Raw genomic sequence first — 13457 nt, 5'->3', positions numbered from 1 at the left:
ATAGATCACTCAGTCAAGTAGGAATCAAATACAACTTTAATATCCCAGAATGCTTTTGTATGTGAGTGTTATCTCAGTGAACGTCTCTACTCACTACCACTGTCACATGTCATGTTATTGTCACATCTAAATGAGGAAAGTAGTTGAGGAGCTACATTTTCTTTTTCTCTCCTCTTGTTCCAGATGTCCTGCTTCAGCCTGATATCAACATATGTTGTCTCAGTGACTGTAGGCCCACTACTCATGTTGCCCTGTGAGGGAGGGTGGCTGGCACTGTTACATGCTGATGTTATTGTCATGTCTATAGGAAACTAGTTGAAGAGGTTTTTCTTGTTCTCTTTATTGTTACAGATCTCCTGGTCCAGCCTGATATCTTCCTGACTGACCCAATGGGAGGGGTCTCCAGGTGCCACCAGGGGCCCAAGATGTTCAGGGTCTACAACTTCACCATCACCTGCTCCACTCAGCCACAGTACCCAGGAGGCTCCTTCCTCCTCACGTTCACCGGCTCCAACAGAACCCAGACCCAGCCAGCTGTCAATCACTCTGCTGCCTTCCTCTTCCCTGCTGCAGATGACTCCCACCAAGGGAACTACAGATGTGTTTATGACAATTATGTTTTCTCTCATAACTTCTCCTCTGAGAGTGAGCTCCTCTCCCTCACCATCACAGGTAACTGAACATGAACCAGACTTATAACTTTGTCATTGACAGATTTCCCACAGATCTATGTGATGATGATCAGTCCCCTCATCAAAGGTGTTTCTGTTTGCAGCCTCTCCTCTGCCAGCCTTCATCATCAGACACGTTGTAGTGCTGCTGATCCTACTGACAACCATCACCACCTCCTACCTGTACTACAAGGTAAAGACATTTACTCAGACGTTACAAGTCATTTAAACTAGAGGGAGAGGGTGAGGGGGAGAGAAGGAGATACGAGAGAGTAAATGTCTGACTGTTGGTGCTGTGTCTCCCTAGCCCACCAGGAGGCAGAAGAGAGTGAACAGGGTGAGCAGCATGGATCTTTATGTCAATGCCATGGAGATGGTCTCTCTGAGCTCCAGAGCTGAAGCTGGACCGGGAGAGGAGAGAGCAGCCCAGGGGACGGAGTAGGAGTAGAATGAAGCTGACCCTACATGCTGATCTTAGGTCAGTTTTGTGTTTTAAATCGATGGTCAGCAGTGGACTCGTGTTTAAAATGTGGTGACAAAACTTAAGTATTTCTAATTTTAATAACAATTTGAGAATTAGTTTATTTTTCTAGAACCTTGTAAGAAATCTAAAAGGAGTGACTGCAACCACCATTATTCATTTAGTTTGATTTTTACCACCAGAGAAACATGGGGTTTTGGTAACATGGGGTTTTGGGTAACGTGGAGTTTTGGGTAACATGGGTTTTGGGTAACATGGGGTTTGGGTAACATGGGGTTTTGGGTAACATGGGGTTTTGGGTAACATGGGGTTTTGGGTAACATGGGGTTTTGGGTAACATGGGGTTTGGGTAACATGGGGTTTTGGTAACATGGGGTTTTGGGTAACATGGGGGTAACATGGGTAAACATGGGGTTTGGGTAACATGGGGTTTTGGGTAACATGGGGTTTTGGTAACATGGGGTTTTGGGTAACATGGGGTTTTGGGTAACATGGGGTTTTGGGTAACATGGGGTTTTGGGTAACATGGGGTTTTGGGTAACATGGGGTTTGGGTAACATGGGGTTTTTGGTAACATGGGGTTTTGGGTAACATGGGGTTTTGGGTAACATGGGGTTTTGGGTAACATGGGGTTTTGGGTATGGGGTTTTGGGTAACATGGGGTTTGGGGTAACATGGGGGGTAACATGGGGTTTTGGGTAAAAATTTTGGGTAACATGGGGTTTGGGGTAACATGGGGTTTTGGTAACATGGGGTTTGGGTAACATGGGGTTGAATGTATTGTATTCTTTTGTCTTCATCTTACTTAGTGTCTCTTAGATTCTTTATCTTATTTAGTGTCTCTTAGATTCGTTATCTTATTTAGTGTCTCTTAGATTCTTTATCTTATTTAGTGTCTCTTAGATTCTTTGTCTTTTTTAGTGTCTCTTAGATTCTTTGTCTTATTTAGTGTCTCTTAGATTCTTTATCTTGAAGTGTTTCCATTATTTGTCCAGATATTATTATAATCATCTGTTCATTCTTTGTATTTTGAAACATTTTTTAATAAAGGGGTTTGTTGTTGTTTACCTCTCATGATGTTATTGACTATAAACGTTATGATATTGATTATGATGTAGATTAGTGTTATGTTGTTAGTAGTATAGAGATAATGTTATTGATTATAAATGTTATGATATTGATTATGAAGTAGATTATTGTTATGATGTTGCTCTCTAAACTGCCATGTAATCAACTGAATGCTTTTAATAAAATTACAGGCTGTCAGTCTTGTGTGATTTAATTATTAGACAGACTACAACATACAGTATGAATTAACTGAGATCAGTCTGTGTGATTCCCCTCTTGGACAGACTACAACAGACAGTATGAATTAACTGGTCATACATTTGGCAGGAGGTTAGGAAGTGCATCTCAGTTTCCACCTCATTTTGTGGGCTGTGGGCACATAGCCTGTCTTCTCTGGAGAGCCAGGTACTGACCTGTATATAGTCCTGCTATTGTTATTTTACTGTTGCTCTTTAATTACTTTTTACTCTTTAATTACTTGTTACTTTCATTTCTTATTCTTATCCATATTTCTATAAACTGCATTGTTATTTGGGCCTCGTAACTATTTGATTTGAGGTCTGCCTACGGTGGCCTTTCTCAATAGCAAGGCTATGCTCACTCAGTCTGTACATAGTCAAAGCTTTCCTTAAGTTGGGGTCAGTCACAGTGGTCAGGTATTCTGCCACTGTGTTCTCTCTGTTTAGGGACAAGTAACATTCTTAGTTTGTCTGTTTTTTGTTAATTCATTCCAATGTGTCAAGCAATTATCTTTTTGTTTTCTCATGTTGGGTCTAATGTGTTTGCTGTCCTGGGGCTCTGTGGGGTCTGTTCTGTGTGTGTGAACAGAGCCCCAGGTCCAGCTTATTATCTCATCTGTCTGTCTCTGTCTGTGTCTCTCGCTCTTTCTGTCTCTCACACACAGATGAGGGGATAATAATAACACCTGCTAATTCAAACAGTGAGAAACTACAAACAAACAGAGAGAGAGAAGAGTCAGACATCAATGTAGTTATGTATCTCTATAGACTATGATGTATTGTTGTCCTGGTGTGTAGTTATTTATCCTCTATAGACTATGATGTATTGTTGTCCTGGTGTGTAGTTATGTATCCTATAGACTATGATGTATTGTTGTCCTGGTTATAAATGTGTAGTTATTTATCCTCTATAGACTATGATGTATTGTTGTCCTGGTGTGTAGTTATTTATCCTCCATAGACTATGATGTATTGTTGTCCTGGTGTGTAGTTATGCTGTCTATAGACTATGATGTGTTGTTGTCCTGGTGTGTAGTTATGTATCCTCTATAGACTATGATGTATTGTTGTCCTGGTGTGTAGTTATTTATCCTCTATAGACTATGATGTATTGTTGTCCTGGTGTGTAGTTATTTATCCTCCATAGACTATGATGTATTGTTGTCCTGGTGTGTAGTTATTTATCCTCTATAGACTATGATGTATTGTTGTCCTGGTGTGTAGTTATTTATCCTCTATAGACTATGATGTATTGTTGTCCTGGTGTGTAGTTATTTATCCTCTATAGACTATGATGTATTGTTGTCCTGGTGTGTAGTTATTTATCCTCCACATAGACTATGATGTATTGTTGTCCTGGTGTGTAGTTATTTATCCTCCATAGACTATGATGTATTGTTGTCCTGGTGTGTAGTTATTTATCCTCCATAGACTATGATGTATTGTTGTCCTGGTGTGTAGTTATTTATCCTCTATAGACTATGATGTATTGTTGTCCTGGTGTGTAGTTATTTATCCTCTATAGACTATGATGTATTGTTGTCCTGGTGTGTAGTTATTTATCCTCCATAGACTATGATGTATTGTTGTCCTGGTGTGTAGTTATTTATCCTCCACATAGACTATGATGTATTGTTGTCCTGGTGTGTAGTTATTTATCCTCCATAGACTATGATGTATTGTTGTCCTGGTGTGTAGTTATTTATCCTCCATAGACTATGATGTATTGTTGTCCTGGTGTGTAGTTATGTATCCTCTATAGACTATGATGTATTGTTGTCCTGGTGTGTAGTTATTTATCCTCCATAGACTATGATGTATTGTTGTCCTGGTGTGTAGTTATTTATCCTCCATAGACTATGATGTATTGTTGTCCTGGTGTGTAGTTATTTATCCTCTATAGACTATGATGTATTGTTGTCCTGGTGTGTAGTTATTTATCCTCCATAGACTATGATGTATTGTTGTCCTGGTGTGTAGTTATTTATCCTCCATAGACTATGATGTATTGTTGTCCTGGTGTGTAGTTATTTATCCTCCATAGACTATGATGTATTGTTGTCCTGGTGTGTAGTTATTTATCCTCTATAGACTATGATGTATTGTTGTCCTGGTGTGTAGTTATTTATCCTCTATAGACTATGATGTATTGTTGTCCTGGTGTGTAGTTATTTATCCTCTATAGACTATGATGTATTGTTGTCCTGGTGTGTAGTTATTTATCCTCCATAGACTATGATGTATTGTTGTCCTGGTGTGTAGTTATTTATCCTCTATAGACTATGATGTATTGTTGTCCTGGTGTGTAGTTATTTATCCTCCATAGACTATGATGTATTGTTGTCCTGGTGTGTAGTTATTTATCCTCTATAGACTATGATGTATTGTTGTCCTGGTGTGTAGTTATTTATCCTCCATAGACTATGATGTATTGTTGTCCTGGTGTGTAGTTATTTATCCTCTATAGACTATGATGTATTGTTGTCCTGGTGTGTAGTTATTTATCCTCTATAGACTATGATGTATTGTTGTCCTGGTGTGTAGTTATTTATCCTCCATAGACTATGATGTATTGTTGTCCTGGTGTGTAGTTATTTATCCTCCATAGACTATGATGTATTGTTGTCCTGGTGTGTAGTTATTTATCCTCTATAGACTATGATGTATTGTTGTCCTGGTGTGTAGTTATTTATCCTCCATAGACTATGATGTATTGTTGTCCTGGTGTGTAGTTATTTATCCTCCATAGACTATGATGTATTGTTGTCCTGGTGTGTAGTTATTTATCCTCTATAGACTATGATGTATTGTTGTCCTGGTGTGTAGTTATTTATCCTCCATAGACTATGATGTATTGTTGTCCTGGTGTGTAGTTATTTATCCTCCACATAGACTATGATGTATTGTTGTCCTGGTGTGTAGTTATTTATCCTCTATAGACTATGATGTATTGTTGTCCTGGTGTGTAGTTATTTATCCTCCATAGACTATGATGTATTGTTGTCCTGGTGTGTAGTTATTTATCCTCTATAGACTATGATGTATTGTTGTCCTGGTGTGTAGTTATTTATCCTCCATAGACTATGATGTATTGTTGTCCTGGTGTGTAGTTATTTATCCTCTATAGACTATGATGTATTGTTGTCCTGGTGTGTAGTTATTTATCCTCCATAGACTATGATGTATTGTTGTCCTGGTGTGTAGTTATTTATCCTCCATAGACTATGATGTATTGTTGTCCTGGTGTGTAGTTATTTATCCTCTATAGACTATGATGTATTGTTGTCCTGGTGTGTAGTTATTTATCCTCTATAGACTATGATGTATTGTTGTCCTGGTGTGTAGTTATTTATCCTCCATAGACTATGATGTATTGTTGTCCTGGTGTGTAGTTATTTATCCTCCATAGACTATGATGTATTGTTGTCCTGGTGTGTAGTTATTTATCCTCCATAGACTATGATGTATTGTTGTCCTGGTGTGTAGTTATTTATCCTCCACATAGACTATGATGTATTGTTGTCCTGGTGTGTAGTTATTTATCCTCTATAGACTATGATGTATTGTTGTCCTGGTGTGTAGTTATTTATCCTCCATAGACTATGATGTATTGTTGTCCTGGTGTGTAGTTATTTATCCTCCATAGACTATGATGTATTGTTGTCCTGGTGTGTAGTTATTTATCCTCCATAGACTATGATGTATTGTTGTCCTGGTGTGTAGTTATTTATCCTCCATAGACTATGATGTATTGTTGTCCTGGTGTGTAGTTATTTATCCTCCATAGACTATGATGTATTGTTGTCCTGGTGTGTAGTTATTTATCCTCCATAGACTATGATGTATTGTTGTCCTGGTGTGTAGTTATTTATCCTCCATAGACTATGATGTATTGTTGTCCTGGTGTGTAGTTATTTATCCTCCATAGACTATGATGTATTGTTGTCCTGGTGTGTAGTTATTTATCCTCCATAGACTATGATGTATTGTTGTCCTGGTGTGTAGTTATTTATCCTCCATAGACTATGATGTATTGTTGTCCTGGTGTGTAGTTATTTATCCTCCATAGACTATGATGTATTGTTGTCCTGGTGTGTAGTTATTTATCCTCCATAGACTATGATGTATTGTTGTCCTGGTGTGTAGTTATTTATCCTCCATAGACTATGATGTATTGTTGTCCTGGTGTGTAGTTATTTATCCTCCATAGACTATGATGTATTGTTGTCCTGGTGTGTAGTTATTTATCCTCCATAGACTATGATGTATTGTTGTCCTGGTGTGTAGTTATTTATCCTCCATAGACTATGATGTATTGTTGTCCTGGTGTGTAGTTATTTATCCTCCATAGACTATGATGTATTGTTGTCCTGGTGTGTAGTTATTTATCCTCCATAGACTATGATGTATTGTTGTCCTGGTGTGTAGTTATTTATCCTCCATAGACTATGATGTATTGTTGTCCTGGTGTGTAGTTATTTATCCTCCATAGACTATGATGATTGTTGTAAATGTGAGTTATGTATCTACTACATGTCTGGTCCTGGGTCCAGTTATTCACCCTCCAACCCTGGAGACTATGATGTACCAACCCTGGTGAGTACAGTCACCCACCAACCCTGGATGATGTACAGTCACCCACCAACCCTGGAGAGATACAGTCACCCACCAACCCTGGAGAGATACAGTCACCCACCAACCCTGGAGAGATACAGTCATCCTCCATACCCTGGAGATGATATTGGTTTTGTAGGATTTTCCTCCAGACCACCACTGAAACGTCCTGAAGTAAAATTGGCTCATCATAAAGGATTTGATGATATATTGATTGTCTGGTATGTGTTGTAGTGGTACCTGGCTGGGGAAACATCTATGTCTGCATACTGGTCTGTGCCCCAATAATCTCTCCTTCCTCCCAAAGTGTGTGCTTGCTCACCTCCCTTCATGGACAGGATTTGACAAGAATAGATTAGTATGGAAACTCATGCCATAACTATGATCGCCTTCACCAATCCAATGCTTTTACACTTTATGGGGTGTAGTGAATGAGTGTACACTTCAGGAATCAGTAAATACTTTTGGGACGTCCCCTGGCCCAGGCCGGAGGATCTCCAAACTGACCACTTGTCAAAGGGAGCCAACACATTCTGTGGTGCTCTATTCTGGAATATTAACTGTATTTGTCGTCCCCTGGTGTGAAAGAACGTAATATAATCCTTCTCTCTATATTTCTGTGCATTTTGTACCTCGCAGCACACCGTACAAATATTCAAAGTTCAACGCCGATATGTACCGTTCTGCGAGCAGCAGGATAATATGTTGGCAGCACAAAAGCATATTATTTTTTTCGAAACTAAAATGTATATTAATAATAAAAATAGAAAAAATAATAAATAAATAATATATAGATGGTATATATATTTTACTCTAAATAAGAGTCCCCTTGCAAGGACAAGCTCAAATTTGACAATTTCGATTATTTTAGCACTGTAGTTCAATACAACTGTTTTTCACAGCATTGCAACAACTTTTGAAACAAATAAATTGATAATTTGACATATTTTAATATTGTATAATTTATACCAGCATTTCTTTTGAACTGGTATGTTGAAAGCTGTTGTGTAGGTCAGTGGTGTAGTGGTGCCTGGAGAAGTGGGTATACAGTACTCTAATTTAGTAAAACATTTTCCAAACGGCCCAGAGAAGGAAAGGTCCCTGTGTGAAAGATTATATGAGAAACGGTGGCATACACTGAATGACCTAAAACTATAAATCCCCATATTGGTCTTTCACAGTCAGGCCAACCCAAGCTGTACTGTTCAGTAGGATAATAGTAGACCAACCCAAGCTGTACTGTTCAGTAGGATAATAGTAGACCAACCCAAGCTGTACTGTTCAGTAGGATAATAGTAGACCAACCCAAGCTGTACTGTTCAGTAGGATAATAGTAGACCAACCCAAGCTGTACTGTTCAGTAGGATAATAGTAGACCAACCCAAGCTGTACTGTTCAGTAGGATAATAGTAGACCAACCCAAGCTGTACTGTTCAGTAGGATAATAGTAGACCAACCCAAGCTGTACTGTTCAGTAGGATAATAGTATTAAATAGTTGGCTAGACCACCAACAAGCAATGGCCTGGAAAATATGTTTCCTGCACATTATTTCCCCACATAGAAGATCTTTAATAATTCAGACATGACTGTAAGCTAAGTCCTTGTTCACCCCAGCTGGATATGATAATAACGACTTTGTTCTTGATGTTTTTGACAACAGAGGTTATATTCTCACTATGAACAATTTATAACATTGAATAGGGTTTCCAATACCTTAGAGATTTATTTCTGTGGTCAGAGCCAACCCCAGGGGTCTAACTACACTAATGAAAACTCATCTTATCTTTGGTAGTGATACAGTTGATCCAGAACTCTGTACTGTTCAGAGATCTTGTTGTAATAATAGTATAAGACCAACTGGTGTGTTCACAAAAGCAACTTCCACCGAGAGGAAAGTGTTTGTGGAACCTGCTTATTATTCCTGACCTTGTCTGGAAACATGCCTGGTTCAGGCCTCACAAATACTGTATAACAAACAACCCAAGGAAGAGTACTTTTCATGTTACATCAGATATAGTCCATGTAACCTATGATGTCCACATGTGTGGCTGTTGATGATATCTTGTTTTCTGTGACCAACCCAGAATCTGTCCTACTTGTTCTTTAATGTAAATTTGTGTCATAGTTTTGGGGAAACCTTGCAAGATACTATTTACCATTATGAACACTGCCCATGTTTAACATGAAGGATATAATATGTTACTATTGCAATGATAACAAGACCACTGAAATGATTGTGATTTTTTTATTCTTGTTGCCATATACTTTGTACACAAACAAAAATTCAAAAATTCTATACCAAAATTACACATTTTTCTGATTGAATATAAATATTTTATTAAAACATTAACCCTAGTGAATAACAACATTAACCCTAGTGAATAACAACATTAACCCTAGTGAATAACAACATTAACCCTAGTGAATAACAACATTAACCCTAGTGAATAACAACATTAACCCTAGTGAATAACAATGATTAACCCTAGTGAATAACATACATTAACCCTAGTGAATAACAACATTAACCCTAGTGAATAACAACACTAACCCTAGTGAATAACAACACTAACCCTAGTGAATAACAACACTAACCCTAGTGAATAACAACACTAACCCTAGTGAATAACAACACTAACCCTAGTGAATAACAACATTAACCCTAGTGAATAACAACACTAGTGAATAACAACATTAACCCTAGTGAATAACAACATTAACCCTAGTGAATAACAACATTAACCCTAGTGAATAACAACATTAACCCTAGTGAATAACAACATTAACCCTAGTGAATAACAACATTAACCCTAGTGAATAACAACATTAACCCTAGTGAATAACAACATTAACCCTAGTGAATAACAACATTAACCCTAGTGAATAACAACATTAACCCTAGTGAATAACAACATTAACCCTAGTGAATAACAACATTAACCCTAGTGAATAACAACATTAACCCTAGTGAATAACAACATTAACAAACATTAACCCTAGTGAATAACAACATTAACCCTAGTGAAATAACAACATTAACCCTAGTGAATAACAACATTAACCCTAGTGAATAACAACATTAACCCTAGTAAATAACAACATTAACCCTAGTGAATAACAACACTAACCCTAGTAAATAACAACATTAACCCTAGTGAATAACAACACTAACCCTAGTAAATAACAACATTAACCCTAGTGAATAACAACATTAACCCTAGTGAATAACAACATTAACCCTAGTGAATAACAACATTAACCCTAGTGAATAACAACATTAACCCTAGTGAATAACAACATTAACCCTAGTGAATAACAACATTAACCCTAGTGAATAACAACATTAACCCAGTGAATAAAACATTAACCCTAGTGAATAACAACATTAACCCTAGTGAATAACAACATTAACCCTGAATAACAACATTAACCCTATGAATAACAACATTAACCCTGGTCTTAACAACATTAACCCTGGTGAAACAACATTAACCCTGTGAATAACAACATTAATAGTGAATAACAAATTAACCCTAGTGAATGTAACATTAACCCTAGTGAATAACAACATTAACCCTAGTGAATTACAACATTAACCCTAGTGAATAACAACATTAACCCTGTGAAGTACAACATTAACCCTAGTGAAACCCAACAACTGGTCATTATAATAAATAACAACCCTAGTGAATAATAACACTGTACTGTTCAGTAATAATAGTAGACAACATTAACCTGTGAATAACAGTATTAACCCTAGTAATAACAACATTAACCCTAGTGAATAACAACACTAACCCAGTGAATAACAACATTAACCCTAGTGAATAACAACATTAACCCTAGCTGTAACTGTTAACCCTCAGTAATAACAACATTAACCCTAGTGAATAACAACATTAACCCTAGTGATAACAACATTAACCCATGAATAACTGTTAACCCTAGTAATAATTAACAAATTAACCCTAGTGTAATAACAAGCATTAACCCTAGTGAATAATAACATTAACCTAGTGAATAACAACATTAACCCTAGTGATAAAGAACATTTAGTGAATAATTCAACATTAACCCTAGTGAATAACAACATTAACCCTAGTGAATAACAACATTAACCCTAGTGAATAACAACATTAACCCTATGTGAATAACAACATTAACCCTGGTGAATAACAACATTAACCCTAGTGAATAACAACATAACCCTAGTGAATAACAACCCTAGTGAATAACAACATTAACCCTAGTGAATAACAACATTAACCCTAGTGAATAACAACATTAACCCTATGAATAACAACATTAACCCTATGAATAACAACATTAACCCTAGTGAATAACAACATTAACCCTAGTGAATAACAACATTAACCCTAGTGAATAACAACATTTTTACCCTAGTGAATAACAACATTAACCCTAGTGAATAACAACATTAACCCTAGTGAATAACAACATTAACCCTAGTGAATAACAACATTAACCCTAAATAACAACATTAACCCTAGTGAATAACAACATTAACCCTAGTGAATAACAACATTAACCCTTGAATAAAACATTAACCCTAGTGAATAACAACATTAACCCTAGTGAATAACAACATTAACCCTAGTGAATAACAACATTAACCCTAGTGAATAACAACATTAACCCTAGTGAATAACAACATTAACCCTAGTGAATAACAACATTAACCCTAGTGAATAACAACATTAACCCTAGTGAATAACAACATTAACCCTAGTGAATAACAACATTAACCCTAGTGAATAACAACATTAACCCTAGTGAATAACAACATTAACCCTAGTGAATAACAACATTAACCCTAGTGAATAACAACATTAACCCTAGTGAATAACAACATTAACCCTAGTGAATAACAACATTAACCCTAGTGAATAACAACATTAACCCTAGTGAATAACAACATTAACCCTAGTGAATAACAACATTAACCCTAGTGAATAACAACATTAACCCTAGTGAATAACAACATTAACCCTAGTGAATAACAACATTAACCCTAGTGAATAACAACATTAACCCTAGTGAATAACAACATTAACCCTAGTGAATAACAACATTAACCCTAGTGAATAACAACATTAACCCTAGTGAATAACAACATTAACCCTAGTGAATAACAACATTAACCCTAGTGAATAACAACATTAACCCTAGTGAAACAACAACAACATTAACCCTAGTGAATAACAACATTAACCCTAGTGAATAACAACATTAACCCTAGTGAATAACAACATTAACCCTAGTGAATAACAACATTAACCCTAGTGAATAACAACATTAACCCTAGTGAATAACAACATTAACCCTAGTGAATAACAACATTAACCCTAGTGAATAACAACAAGAATAACATTTTCCTGAATCATTATAGATTTTTTCAGAGTGACAACAACTACACTAAAATAGTTAATTTTTTATTACTTCATTGATATTTTGTATGTTTTAGTATTTTCTAGTTAATACTAGTTCTGTTTTGTATAATGTAACAATGTAAATTGTAGGTCTGTATTTTGAATTTTAAAAAATACATAAGTAAAATAAAATATGAAAAGACGCACATCGTCTTCTGCTGACTGGAGGGGCAACACAGTTGAGGAACCAAGATTTTATTTTAATTTATTTCACAACAGTGTAATATTATATTAGTCATTCAAAGAGAAGCATGTGTTGATTGGTTTGTTTTTAATGAGTGATAATTTAAAACAAACTTTAGATCCACTACATATTTACATTGAACCATAGTTCTGACATGGATCATTTTGACCCCTGAGGCATATCTTTTATCAGCCTAAATGTGGTCTATTCAATTCTTCCAATTTCTCATGACTTTGTCAATCAACTTGTTCTTAATACATCTAAATCATGGTTTAGTGTTTCTGTATCAATATGGACTTTTAACAAATTCAAATCCTTTGTATTCCTACTACAATGTTAAAACATTCTACATTGTGACATCATTAAAATACTCCTACTACAATGTTAAAACATTCTACATTGTGACATCATTAAAATACTCCTACTACAATGTTAAAACATTCTACATTGTGACATCATTAAAATACTCCTACTACAATGTTAAAGCATTCTACATTGTGACATCATTAAAATACTCCTACTACAATGTTAAAACATTCTACATTGTGACATCATTAAAATACTCCTACTACAATGTTAAAACATTCTACATTGTGACATCATTAAAATACTCCCACTACATTGTTAAAACATTCTACATTGTGACATTTCATTGATATCATGAAACAACTACTTCATGTATGTATTTTCTGATGTTTGATCAGATATCTTTTATCAGAGTATCTCTTGTGACATTGATCACAGCTATG

This window comes from Oncorhynchus masou, unplaced genomic scaffold, assembly GCF_036934945.1.
Source record: "Oncorhynchus masou masou isolate Uvic2021 unplaced genomic scaffold, UVic_Omas_1.1 unplaced_scaffold_855, whole genome shotgun sequence".
Taxonomy (NCBI): Eukaryota; Metazoa; Chordata; class Actinopteri; order Salmoniformes; family Salmonidae; genus Oncorhynchus; species Oncorhynchus masou.
Note: the sequence above shows the minus strand (reverse complement) of the source record.